The sequence below is a fragment of the Nelumbo nucifera genome, chromosome 3 (genome assembly GCF_055504915.1).
Source record: "Nelumbo nucifera cultivar China Antique chromosome 3, China Antique-T2T, whole genome shotgun sequence".
NCBI classification, from domain to species: domain Eukaryota; kingdom Viridiplantae; phylum Streptophyta; class Magnoliopsida; order Proteales; family Nelumbonaceae; genus Nelumbo; species Nelumbo nucifera.
Window position 1 is genome coordinate 67,504,585 of NC_142651.1, and position 14,074 is coordinate 67,518,658.

Below are 14,074 nucleotides of genomic sequence, written 5' to 3' on the forward strand. Positions count from 1 at the left end.
TGGTGACGGTCCCAAAGCAGGCAGCTAACCCTGAGAATGAAAATTTGATCTCATTGAAGTAACCACAAAACTGTTTTGCCAACAAAGTATTTGAGAGTATTCCTGTTGGCAGACCAAAACCATAAGAAGAAACATGAAAAACCTCATTACTGATTGCTGCCAAGAGGCTTAGTAAGTACACAAGTTTAGCCATCGCAGAATTGGCGATAAAGGTCATGATAACACAAAGGTAACAACTACAGGATCCACGATGGAAGTCATGTCCACTACCAAAGTAAGTGCAATCACACATCCAATAACCAACAGTGCAAGTCCTTTTGTCTTGAGTCGTAGTTTGTTAAGGCTATGGAGGTGTGCGATGTGAGTTCGGCTTTGGTCAGGGCAAAGCCATTTGGGCAGCTTTTATTGCCTTGATTTGATAATATTCCCGTACTTGTGTGTTTTATTTCATAGGGAGATATTCCGAATGCAAGGTTACAAAAAGTTGTTAGAATGGTATGGGCACAAATTTGCCCTGATAGAAGCCGATCTCGTGCGATGTTACTCATGATGTCACACCACCTCCCTAACAACAGCAACATCGCCTCAAAAGCATCCTCACAAAAGATAACACCATGACAACAATAATGTACTAGGAACACCACATCACAAGATAATAGTATATGGAAATTGTAGCACATGACCAGCCCTGCGATCATGTTGCTGCTCAACTTGACATTGCAAGGTGATGGAGGGTGATTTGACCCGACCTCGCAGCACGGGTACATGTGGGTGTGACCTTGCTCAAACAGTGACTCAGCATGACAGCGCAACGAGCGTGAGCACAACTCGGAGGGAAAGTCCCACCGAGTCCAGCTCGGCAACACGGCAGGTAAACTACTCGCCAGAAGCCACCTTACCCGCACCTCCTCCTGGGGTTAAGGCACTTTGGGGCATCCCGAGTTCGGGGCGCCCTGACCTCTCTTAAGGCCCGAGCTCCTCCCAATTAGACCTCAGGCCACTCCCAGGCAAGAATGCACCGATCCATCTCTGGACACCCCGAGGCATAGACACCTCGGGTCAGCTAGTTCAGCATAACTGGCTACAGGCAGCCCGTCACTCAAAGGACAGCTCGACTCAGGGTAATTCGCGGGAGGCTAGTTCGGTATACCACAAGAGGGCTTCCTGCTTGACCGCCATACCCGACAAATCTGTGGACAGCAGACATGTCCCTCATCAGATAGCGCTGTGTCTACCACCTTTAGAAAGGTGTCCCGCACCTGACAGACACGTACCCTGCAACGACGGCCCCACGCGTGCCACCTCAGCCTTGCCTGTAACGGCTGTGGCAGACTGACAGTGGCGGTTATACCTGCCCTGTCAGAAGTCAGAGGGTCTGAAGCAACGAAATTCAGTTATAAGGGGCTTATTCTCAAGAAACAAGGTATCTTCGAATCACCTGCGCAACCTGCACTCTTAGCCTTCGTTTTCCTTTTGCTTCTTGCACACAATACTGACTTAAGCATCGGAGCGTTCCCACCGGGAAACCCCTCGTGAGTTCTTCCTCTTTCCTCTCGTCTCAGGTACCACTCAGGAGCCACGTGAGTGCCAGCTAGGAGTGACCAGATCGAGCTACATCAATTGGCGCCGTCTGTGGGAAACGCTTCAAAAGGCCTTTCTCTCTAAACTTTCTTAGTTTTTTTTCTTCCTTGAAACAATCCAACGCTCATGGATTCCTCTAGCAATGTCGGACGAAGCACGAAAATGGATAACTCCAGGGAACAACCCCAGCTTCCTACTGTCTGTATCGGACAGTTCACCGTCCCCCTCTCAGCGGACGGAATCCCCAGCTTGAATGTGCCTCTTACAGTGGTACCTATCATCGCCCCACTCCCTGCTACAGTCGGAGCGACGTTCACCGAACCTTCGGTCGTGCCCCCAGCGGCCAGCCCAAACCAACTAGAGGACTTGCAGTGTATGCGGGCCATGCATGCCCAAATGCAATAGTTCCAACAACTTCAGCTCTATCAACAACACGTACTGCACCAGGTCTCCTAGTATCAGTATCAGCAGCAGTTCCCCCAGCTGCCTCAACCTCAACTTCAGTAGCCGCAGTTCCCGCCTCGGCACCCAGCCTCGCAGCAAGCTAAGTTTCGCCGCCAGACGAGAGAGACTGGCCAAGGAGAGGCCCCTCAAAACCTCCCAAAACACCAGGCCTCCCCCCGCGGCAGACGAGAGAGACCGGCTACCCCGATCTCACCGCGGGCGGACAGGTCGGGAGGACCCCATCTCGCCAGGTCTACATCACCTCGGTAGTCGAAGTTTGAAGCCCCGCTCCTTGAGAACCGGTTCGAGGTCCTAGCAATAGACTCCAAGCAGGATCCCTCTGTCTGCAGCCATCACCAGTAGACCGGGCTACTTTCTGCACAAACCATTCCGGACAACGCAAAGGTGAGCAGCACGAACGTCGAGCACACCAAGAAGCAGAGACCCCACCGCCGAGTTCGCCGATCTGTCACCCGCGATTTGCCCGAGCTCATGGGCAAAGAAGAGGTAAGCTCGGTCGAAGTCAAAGCTCCCCTCCTCTCGGTTCCATCCCCCCTGTCTTCCGAACTCCTGGCAGTCCCAATGCCCAAAGACTTCAAGCTCCCCCCTCTTGACAAGTATGACGGGTCGTTTGACCCAAATGATCACGTAGATGCCTTTCAATCATAGATGCACCTGGCGAGAGCTAGTGAGTCGTGCATGTGCGTGGCCTTCTCCACTACTTATAGGGGAGCAGCCCGCACGTGGTACCGGAACTTGGCACCTGGGTCGATAAGAAGTAGGGCGCAGTTTGCACAAGCCTTCACGTCCCACTTCGTCACCAGCAAACGGTGCCTGTGAACTGTAGAAAGCCTCCTCAGCATAGTGCAAGGAGAGGGAGAGTCCATCCGGGGCTATATCAAGCGGTTCAACGATGCTTGTATGCAGATACCGCGCCTGGACCCCGAGGTACGCCTTGCAGCAGCCAAGAAAGGTGTGACACACAAAGAGTTCAAATGGCACATGGTCGTCAACCAGCCAGCGACCATAACCGAGTTTCTGAAGCTCGCGGACAGGTTCATAGCCACCGAAGAGGAGATCAACGAAAAGAGTGAGGGCGTGCCCAAAAAAAGAAAGAGGGAAGGAGAGCTTTCCAGTCAAGGGGACAGCCGAAGGAAAAAGGATACAGTTCGGGGGGCAAAGCCGGGTCAATTGTTCTAAGCTCCTGTAGCGGACCGAGCTGACTACACCCCACTGAACGCGAAGTGGGCCAAAATTCTGATGGCGATCAAGGACGCCCCATACGTGAAGTGGCCACCCCGTCTGAGGGGGAATCCCAATGAAAGAAATAAGAATCTGTATTGTAGTTTCCACAAAGATCACGGTCACAGTACCGAAAGTTGTAAAAACCTCCGCTACGAGATAGAGGAGCTCATCCGTTGCGGATATTTGAGAAACTTTGTACAAAACAATAATAACAGTAGTAATAAAATAGGTCGGCAAGGGGAGCACAGTAAGGATGCTCCCAAGTCCAACAGCAGGCCGACCGAATAACCACAAAGGCAGCCCCTGAAGGAGAGGCCAGTTCGGGGGACCATCCACATGATAGTGGGAGGTTCGATCGTCGCGGGTTGCACGTCAGCAGCAGCTCGGACGTTAGTTCGTTAGGCCACCTAGGAGGAGCAGAACCCCCCAAAGAGGCCGAGGACAGAAGAGTCAATCTTCTTCACAGAAGATGATGCGCGAGGGGTCCACTATCCCCATGATGACACGCTTGTAATAAAGCTAAGAATCAACGACTTCGAGGTCAGGCGTGTACTCGTCGACTCAGGCAGCTCAGCCGACATCCTCTTCAAAGCTGCGTTTGACCAGCTTCAGTTGCAGAGAGGCGACCTGAAGCCTACAGACACTCCTTTGGTGGGCTTCAGCGGAGAAGAAGTCCGACCCCTTGGGAAAGAAATAGTACCTGTGGAAGTCGGCACATGGCTCTGTGTGGTCAGATTCAAACACGACTTCCTGGTGGTCGCGACCCCCTCCCCCTACAATGCCATAATAGGTCGACCGATCACCCATGTCCTGCGGGTGGTGGTCTCCACCTACCATCTGGCTATGAAGTTCTCTACAGACTTCGGTGTGGGGGGAGCGCAGGGTGACCAACTCGAGTCCCGCAAGTGCTATGTCGCCGCCCTGAAGGGAAAGACCAAGGTAGTCGACGACCTCGAACTGGAGCGACCTACGGAGCAAGGCGAAGAACGAGCCGCACCCACAGAAGAAACTGTCGCAGTCCCGACCTCAGCGGCAAACCCAGCTCGGACGCTTCCGTCCAGGAACCTTTACAATCCGAACTGGTAAGCTTCTTACTTCAAAATTTAGATATTTTTGCATGGTCCGCGGCAGAGATGGCCGGTATAGACCCCGAACTCATAACTCACAAGCTGAATACTGATCCTGTAGTTAGGCTCGTTAGACAGAAGAAACGCAACCTAGCCCCGAAGCGGTGGAAAGCGGTCGACGAGGAGGTCGAGAAGCTCCTCGCAACTAACTTCATAAGAGAAGTCCATTACCCGAGCTGGGTAGCCAACCCCATTCTAGTAAAGAAGGCTAACGATAAGTGGCGCATGTGCGTCGACTACACCGACCTAAACCGAGCCTGCCCGAAAGACTGCTTCCCGCTCCCTAGAATTGACCGCTAGGTGGATACGACCTCAGGGCACGAGTTGTTGAGTTTCTTAGACGCCTATTTGGGCTATAACCAAATCAAGATGGACCCGACGGACGAAGAAAAGACTACCTTCATCACAGAGTTCGGTCTGTACTGTTACAAGGTCATGCCCTTTGGGTTGAAAAACGAAGGGGGAACCTTCTAAAGACTTGTAAATAAGTTGTTTGCGCCATTAATTGGCAGAAAAGTAGAATGCTATGTAGACGACATGGTCATCAAAACTCAATTCTCACATGAATTAATACAAGATTTGCATTCTGTTTTTGAAATTTTGCGTAAGTTTAATATGAGACTGAACCCAATCAAGTGTGTGTTCGGTGTGACCTCAGGCAAGTTCCTAGGATACATTGTTAACCGGTGCCGCATTGAGACCAACCTGGATAAGATTAAGGCCATTTTAGATATGAGACCACCCCGGAAGTTGAAGGAGGTTCAGAGGTTGAATGGCCGCGTAGCCACCCTAAGCCGCTTCATGTCTAAATCGGCGGACCGCTGTCTGCCATTCTTTAAGGCAATTAAGAGCAAAGGGTTCGAATGGACCCAAGACGGCCAGCTCGCGTTCGACGAGCTCAAGAAATACCTCGCTAGTGTGCCATCCTTAACCCGGCCCGAGGAGGGTGATGTTTAGGAACTGTACCTCTCGGCGAGCGACGAAGCGGTCAGTTCGGTGCTAATAAAGGAAGTAGATCGAGTCCAACGACCCATCTATTATGTTAGTAAAGTATTGCAGGGAGCAGAGACGAGATACCCGGAGATAGAAAAGCTAGCATATGCACTGGTAATTGCAGCTCGGAAGCTCCGCCCGTACTTCCAAGCTCATACTGTTATCGTCCTCACCGACAAACCTTTGAGGCAAGTATTACTTAAGCTCGAGGTCTCTGGTCGGTTGACGAAATGGGCCGTTGAGCTCAGCGAGTACGACCTCCAGTACAAGCCGCGAACTGCCATTAAGGCCCAAGCCTTAGCAGATTTGGCCCGACCTCGTAGCACGGGTACACGTGGGCGTGACCTTGCTCAAACAGTGACTCAGCATGACAGCGCAACGAGCGTGAGCACAACTCGGAGGGAAAGTCCCACCGAGTCCAGCTCGACAACTCGGCAGGTAAACTACTCATCGGAAAACGCCTTACCCGCACCTCCTCCCCGAGGTTAAGGCACTTCAGGGCGTCCCGAGTTCGGGGTGCCAGCCCGGCTCAAGGTAATTCGCGGGAGGTTAGTTTGGTATACCACAGGGGGGCTTCCTGCTCGACCGCCGTACCCGACAAATTTGTGGACAACAGACATGTCCCTCATCAGATAGCGCCGCGTCTGCCACCTTTAGAAAGGTGTCCCGTACCTGACAGGCACGTACCCTGCAATGATGGCCCCGCGCGTGCCACCTCAGCCTTGCCTGTAACGGCTGTGGCAGACTGACAGCGGCGGTTATACCTGCCCTGTCAGAAGTCAGAGGGCCTGAAGCAATGAAATTCAGTTATAAGGGGCTTATTCTCAAGGAACAAGGTATCTTCGAATCACCTGCGCAACCTGTACTCTTAGCCTTCGTTTTCCTTTTGCTTCTTGCACACAATACTGACTTAAGCATCGGAGTGTTCCCGCTGGGAAACCCCCCGGGAGTTCTTCCTCTTTCCTCTCGTCTCAGGTAACTCTCAAGAGCCACGCGAGTGCCAGCTAGGAGTGACTGGATTGCGCTACATCACAAGGGCTTGTTGAGATGGCATTGTTAGACAGTGTATGCCCTAAGCTCCAATCAGATTAATGTACTTTTGACATTTATTGTAAATGAATAATAGTACATAATTGGTTCATGTTATATTTGGTGTGTTTCTATGTAATACCCTTAAATTGGACACTTAGGAGATCCGTGTTAGTTTAGAATCTTCATAGCCGTTGGATAGACCCGGGGAGGTTTATCCTACCAAGACTGACACTAATGTGTTGCCAAGTCAGTTGAGGCGGCTTGTCTCAGCTGCAAAGGTGAGACCCAAAGCACTTGTAGTGTGTGTTTGTTTGAAATTCTGAACCGAACAGTTTTCCAGTTATACCTTGGACCTTGGAGACAGATGAGCAAAACTGGAAAGTTACACATAATCCATAGATTCGATTATGGTACTGCACTCAAGGTCCAAAGTATCGATACGATACGAGTTTCGGTTGTATCGTATCGGTACTTAGAAACGGCCAAAACTCTACTTTTTTCTAGTTTTTTTTTTAATTTTGGTTTTTTGGGAAGCTTTTAGAGGCGTTTCGGACCGTATCTTTTTCAAAAGATACGATACGATATGCCCCATACCGGGCGTATCGTATTGATACTTTGAACCATGATTGCACTAAGTGTTGGATTGGGCTGTCTTTGATATGCCAATCAGTGAGATCCTTAGTGGGGGTCAAAACCTGGGTATGTTGGGGCAGTCTGAGAGTTCACCTGAGTGGGTGATCATAGTGACAGAATCAACCCCTTTGTCGAACAAAGCGAGTGATCGAGGACAACACTCGCTCTGATGGAAACCTAAATTGCCAACAGTTGATTTCAAACATGTTTGAAACTTGTTTTGTAAAATATATTTATATATATACTTATATATTATGTTTTTATGAAAAAGGTTTGCAAAGGTTTTAATTCCCAAGGTCCACCCTGAGTGGAGAATGTGGCACTGCACCTTGTAGCCGAGGGAGAGGTCCTCTATTGTTGGGGAACTTTTGATCATTATGGACTGAGAGGTTAAGTGTAAGACCATTTAGGGTTTATATACCTGATGGGCTGATCTCACTTAAGTCCATAGTCCTTGGGCCTTCATAAGGTGGCTGGACCCAAGGACCATTTAGTGTAAATTCTGGGCCTGCTAAGAGCCCATACTAATGGGCTTACGAGTTCATTGTGTTCAGTAGTGAATTCGGCCAGGCCTTGTAACCAAGGTTCAAAGTATCGATACAATACGAGTTTCGGTCGTATCGTATTAGTACTTAGAAATGGCCGAAACTCTATATTTTTTAGTTTTTTTTTTCAAATTTTGGTTTTTTTGGAAGCTTTTAGCATGCTTTTTATTATTAAAAAAACTTTGGGGTCCGAAACACCTAGAAATAGACATTTCAAACCGTATCTTTTTCAAAAGATACAATACGATATGCCCCGTATCGAGCGTATCGTATCGATACTTTGAACCATGCTTGTAACAGAGGCTACGCTGAACCCATATGGCTTTTGTGGAGATCAATGTTAGGATCCCACGCCATACAAAGAGAGCCAAGCTAGCTTGCAAATTAAAAGGAAAGTGAGCCTGATAACTTAATGGGCCTAAAGCCCAATTTGAACTAGGTTAATTTTGATTAATTAAATATGGGCGAATTTGAGTTTAGATATGGATCTGGATCAGCAAGAGGATAAGATAAGTCTTATCCACTTAAGAATTTGGATCCAAATAAAGATTTGGACCAAAGAACCCTTTCCTAATAGGATTAGGAAGCTGATCCAGATGGGTTATAAATAGAGGGCGAATTCCTTCTGTTAAACACTTTTGCAGAATGTAGTTCATTCCTCTGTTCTTGCTACCATTCCCTTTTCGATCTCCATAGTCTTGGACTGATCAGGATTTGATCTTGATTTTGATTTTTGCTAGAAAATCAGATATGAAGTTGTGCTCATCTCCCTTGCGTAATCCTTGTTAAAGGACTGCAGTTCTTGCTAAAGAACTGCTTTGCTGATCCTGCTTCATCTTAAGCTGTGTCATCTTCAGTGAAGGTAGGATTTGGTGACCTTTTTGGGTGTGAACACCTACATTGGGAGCTACGTTTGTAGATTCCATATTAGGTATATCCCTCCCTTTCTTTTGGTCACGGATTTGGTCCGAATTATTTCTAGGACGAACCTTGAAAAATGAAATTTTACTAAAACAGGGAATACGATTCCTGGAAGGGAGAAAGAAAATTTTTGAAATTTCGCTCAACCGCCTTGCATGGTTCGGCCATCCATATGATGGATCTCCCTTCCCTTTAGGCATTTGACACAAGCATAGAATCGCAACATCGTGATTTGGGCAACACCCATGGCATGCCCATTTGACGCTTTGGCATTGCACCATTTGCTATGTAACCCTCAAACACTAAAGCGTTCCCATGAGAGATTATGCCGCATAATAGTGGGTAAGCTTCTAGAAGGGTCTATAGCTACGAATGTGCTTACATATAGACTCTAAGAAGTGGGAATTCCTGATCCTGAAAGATGTGTGTGGACATGGTGTGTCCGGAAGCGTGTCGTTAATCACTCCGGAACACCAGTTTAAACATTTATAATTTTTACCATTTCTCAAACAACTACTAACATAGTAAATGGGTGAGAACGGGTCGTATCCACAGGGAAGCAAGTAAAAAATTAATATATACTTGGATCCGGACAAGAGAATGCATTCGAGAATGGCAGAAAATACGAAAATAAAATCTATTATTGATGAAAGTGAATGTTTCGAATTTAAACAAGACAATAAATAAAATTTAGAATTTAATAAAGTATGAGAATTAACAAAGGAAATAAAAGTAATAAATAAAAAATGATCTAGAATCCGGATTTGGTAGCGATAGCTGCAGATCAACCAGACAGCTTGTAGAAATCCCTCCTGACAGGAACCAGGCGTCTGTCCTTTCTACAACCTCGAACCAGACACCTTTGCCTTGAACCGAACGAATTAAGATATGCAAAATAGAGAAACAAACAAGAATTAAATCTAACATATTACAAAAATAAAAATAACAGAAAAGAAAATAAAGAAAAGAAAAGAATGGTTGATCAGATCCAGTGGCGGTAGTTGCAGAATGGTTGAACAGCTTGCAGGAACCCCTCCTGACAAGATCTGGGCATCCTCCCCTTCTACAACCCTTGAACTCCTCAAGAAACCTTAGCCTTGTGAACTAGGAGAATTGACCAATCTCTTCTCCAGGGCCCTTGGGGTCATTTTTATAGAGAAGGGTGGATATAATTGTAATTAGAGAGAAAGAGGGGGTGGCAGTTGGGTTTTAGAAAAAGTACGGGTGCCCTAGGGTTTAGAATGGTGAAGATTAGAAATTAGGTGACTCCTACGGTTAGAATGCTAAAAAGAGAGTGCCCTATAATGGATGATGGAGATTAGATGGGATGAAAGGAGATGATTTAGTAGTTAGGGGCGGCTAGGGTTTGTTTAGAGTGAAAAGAATGGATTAAAAGGCACCTTAGGGTTTGCAAAAATGTGGGGAGCATGCTTATATAGTAGGAGGGGTGCCAAACTGGGTTTAGCAGCTTGGAGGCGCCCTCCTGCTTTCAGTTTTTCACAAAAACACCCCGTCTCTCAGCTGGACTTCACACCAGCTCCCAAAGTTTGCATTTCAGCCATGAAAACTTCCCAATTTTGCACGGAATTTGCACAAAAATCCTCAGAGGTCACAACATTGAAATTAACTAGGAAAATGACACAATTTGACTATTCTAAGGCTGAAAATACCCCTGAATTGATGCCCTTAAGGCATCAAAATGCAGAGTTATTACACCCCCCAATATAACCATTGCTAGTCACTTAGCAATGCAACCTAAAAATTACACTGATCATAGAGATCCTTCCCATCTCAAGATCATCCCTATCAAAATTAGCCAAGTATCCTGATTCCAGAATTCTCAAACTCTATATAGACCAGTATTAGGCTTAAGGGGTAAAATTGTCTTACTTTGAATATTTCTGAAACTTGGCTTAAAAATCTTGTTACTCTTCTATTTGCACACTATCTTGATAAGTTGAGATTGATTTTAAAATCAAACATGCATTCTTTTTTTCATTTTTTATAGTGGATTTCTACCCCTGAACTTGATTTGCACACTTATTTCTATTGTTACCTTCCACCGCTTGATGTGAATCTCGACACTTGCCTTAGGTGAAGAGACCTGGTTATTAAGTGTTAGGTGATTGTCTTTAGCATTCCCTTTCCCGTTTGACGCGAATCTTGACACTTGACTTAGGTGAAGAGACCCGGTTACTAAGTCTAGGGTGTCCATTGACTTTTTATTCCCTTGTTTTTTTTTTGCAGAATTGTTCAGGTTAGTGCACTGTTTCTAACAACTTGAAGAATTTTTGTCTACTTTCTCCATCTTTCTCTTCTTATCTTGGCATGGGCAAACTTGGAAGTATTTTCCAATTTCTAAACGGTTTCGAAAATATTCAATTAACAAAAATTTTGACTCTTATCACTTACTACCAATTTCTACAAAATCCAATATTTTTTTATTAGTTTCCTCAACTTCTTTTGTTTGGGAATCTCTTTTATTGGAAAAGTTTAAAAATTTTCAGTGAAATTTTAGTTCTGCATATTTAAAGGCTTAGCTTCTCTTTTTTTTTTTCAATTTTCTCTCTCTTTCCTTACCCCCCCTCCCCCCCCCCCCCCCCCCCCAACTTAAGTGCCATTGTCCCTAATGGCATAACTAGACTGATGCACAAAGGATTTGGGCCAAAGGAAATAATGAATAGGGTTTTCCTGAGGGGTTCAAGGTCTACCACCTAGTCCCGAATCAAGACAAGAAAAGAAAATCAAATCCTAAAAGTAAAAAAATTGAAAACTACGTTGGATTGCCTCCCAACCAGCGCTAAGTTTAACATCCTCAACCGGACACACTCACGCACTATTCGCATCTAAACTCCCCGACTCACTTTCATCTTCCGACAGACAGGGTTCAAATTGGGCTAACAAAAGGGTTGGCAAGGCATCTAAAAGATCATCCACTATATCCTCCTTGCACTCATCTTCCCCTAGGTTTGGATACTTAGAGGCACTAAAAACGTTTAACCAAACTTTCTGCTCTCCTAATGAAATGTCCATTTCTCCCGATCTACAGTTGATGTTTGTATTGGCCGTTGCTAGAAACAAACATCTTAGGATCATCGGGATATGGTTCAGTTCATCGGTTGGGGTCATGTCCAGGATGATAAAATCCACTAGGAAACGACAACCCTCTGCCTTGATAATGACGTCCTCAATAACACTTCGAGGAGTCTTGACTGACCAATATGCGAGTTGCAGAATTACTGGGGTAGGTTTTAACTCGCTAGTCCTAAACCTATCATAAATGGACGGAAGCAGATTTATACTGGCCCCAAGATCTAATAGGGCCCGATCGAAGGTGATTCCAGAGATGACACAGCTTATGAGAGGAGCACCCGGGTCTTTCATTTTTCGGGGAAGTTGTTAGAGAGCTACACTAACATCTACTGAGAGCATCATTTTTTGTGGGGCCAATCGTGGCTCCATCATTTGAGTACACGGCTCTTTTAAAAACTCAGCGTAGGCCGAGACATGTTGGATTGCGTCGAGGAGAGGGAAGTTAATATGGACTTTCCTGCTCTCCTCGTTGCGAGTCTCTTTCTTCTTTCGCACCGGCCTGACTGTGAGTGCAGTTGGAAAGTAAACTACGGGTTGGTTCACTAAAGGTTCTTCTTTTGAAGTTTTTTTCCTTCTTCTTCTCCCCCCAACTTAGGGTCTTCTTGCTCCTTTTCTTCTTCATTTACTCTCTTTTTCTCACACGGGTCCTCTAACATCCTCCCACTCCTTAAGGTTGTAACAACTTTGGCATTTTCAGGCTGAGGGTTCTAAGGAGGTGGTTGAATTTGTTGTGGAGGAAAACCTGGTGGATGATTTCTAGGAGTCACAACCGGTTGACTCGGTATTTGCCCTACTTCTCTCCTTGCCTTGGCTTCAGCTAGCTGTCCTATTTGGCTCTCTAATCTATTAATGGACTGATGCTGATTTAGGATCAATTGCTGAAGTTGCATGAATTGGTCACCTACTAAACATGTTTGAGGAGGTTGTGGGTAAGCTTGATACGGTTGGACTGGTTGGTTCTTAGGGTACACCTACTTGAATGAACTCTGTACTTGTGGCCTTTGAAATTGGTGGGACATGGAGTTAGATAAGTGGTATTGTTGTTTGGACAGTGTATAGGTTTGACATGGTTGAGCCGGTTGAGTCCCATGGTAATCATTGTACTCCCAGTGGGTCTGGGCTTTAGACCACTGAGAGTGCATATCTGGCAGGGGGTTTTCTTGGACTTGTGCCCTATAATTGAAGTTGGGCTGATTTTCCCACCCAGGGTTATATGGACTAGAGAATGGGTTAGCATTGGGTTGGAAAAATCTATTGGCCGCATGTACATGGTTTGGAATAATTGGTTGACATGGACCAGCTGCAGTGGGCTGACATGATGGGTCGGGCTTGCAGAGATGGAACATGATGGATATGATGACAAGGTTGGGTATGGGCCACTTTGTTGATGACGTGCAAGGACTTCGTCAAGTCTTTGGGCCATACCATTAATCTTGTCTAGTTGTCGAGCCACGTGGTTCCAATCAATTTGTGGCTTAGGTTGGAAGTAGTTTCTCATTCCACAAACTCCGGCCATTGAATTCATTTTATTTTAACCCCCCTTTTTCTTCTTTTCTTTTTTTTTGAAATTTGAAATTTAATGTGATTCCTTTTAGTTTCACTTAGAATTACACCACTTCCTTTGGTTAGCCAGGTAAGAGGTGGGGATGTGGGAGGTTCCCCTTGCTCTCGCAATGACCTAATTAACTAACAACAAAACCCACTTTGGCGTAGCCGTTTAACCTCTTTCCTTAGACACCAACCGCCGGTTATGGAAAGTAATTACAAGATTTCCTAAAATTTAGCACACTTTTGAACCAATGTGAGGCTTCCCTAAAGGATCTTGCTATCCAAATTTTAAATTAGGGTTAGGGTGAAATGCACATGAAGGGTGATGATTTTTGGGCCAAGGAAGGGTGATGAAATCACCACCTTATCTTATTTAAGTTGGATGCCCTTAAGTGTATTAACGGAAAAACAAAATAAACAAAGCAAATGCAACTAATTACAATGCATGAACAATAATTTCTAAAATGAAATTTAGCAATATAACATAAAAGAATAAAATAAACTAAGCAAGAGAAGCAATTAAAATAATAAAAAGAAAGAAAACCTAACACATTCAAAACTAGCAATGATAATTTATTAAATAAACCTATATGATGCATGCTCTAGAATATGAAACCCTAAATGTTGGAATGTAGAAATTAATTTTTTTTTGATTTTATTTATTTATTTATTTATTTTATTACTATTTTTTATTTTTTTTTGAAATTCGAAACTTTAAATTTAAATTTCAAAATTTGAAATTCAAATTCAAATTCAAAGTCAGATTCAGATTTGAATTTAAATTCAAAATTTAAAAATTTGGACAATTTCCTAGTTTACAATACAGAGAATAAAAGAAATAGTTGTGCTAAAAAAGAAATTAACTACTACCAAAATAAATTCTAACAAGAAAATTACTATTCTAAAAATTAA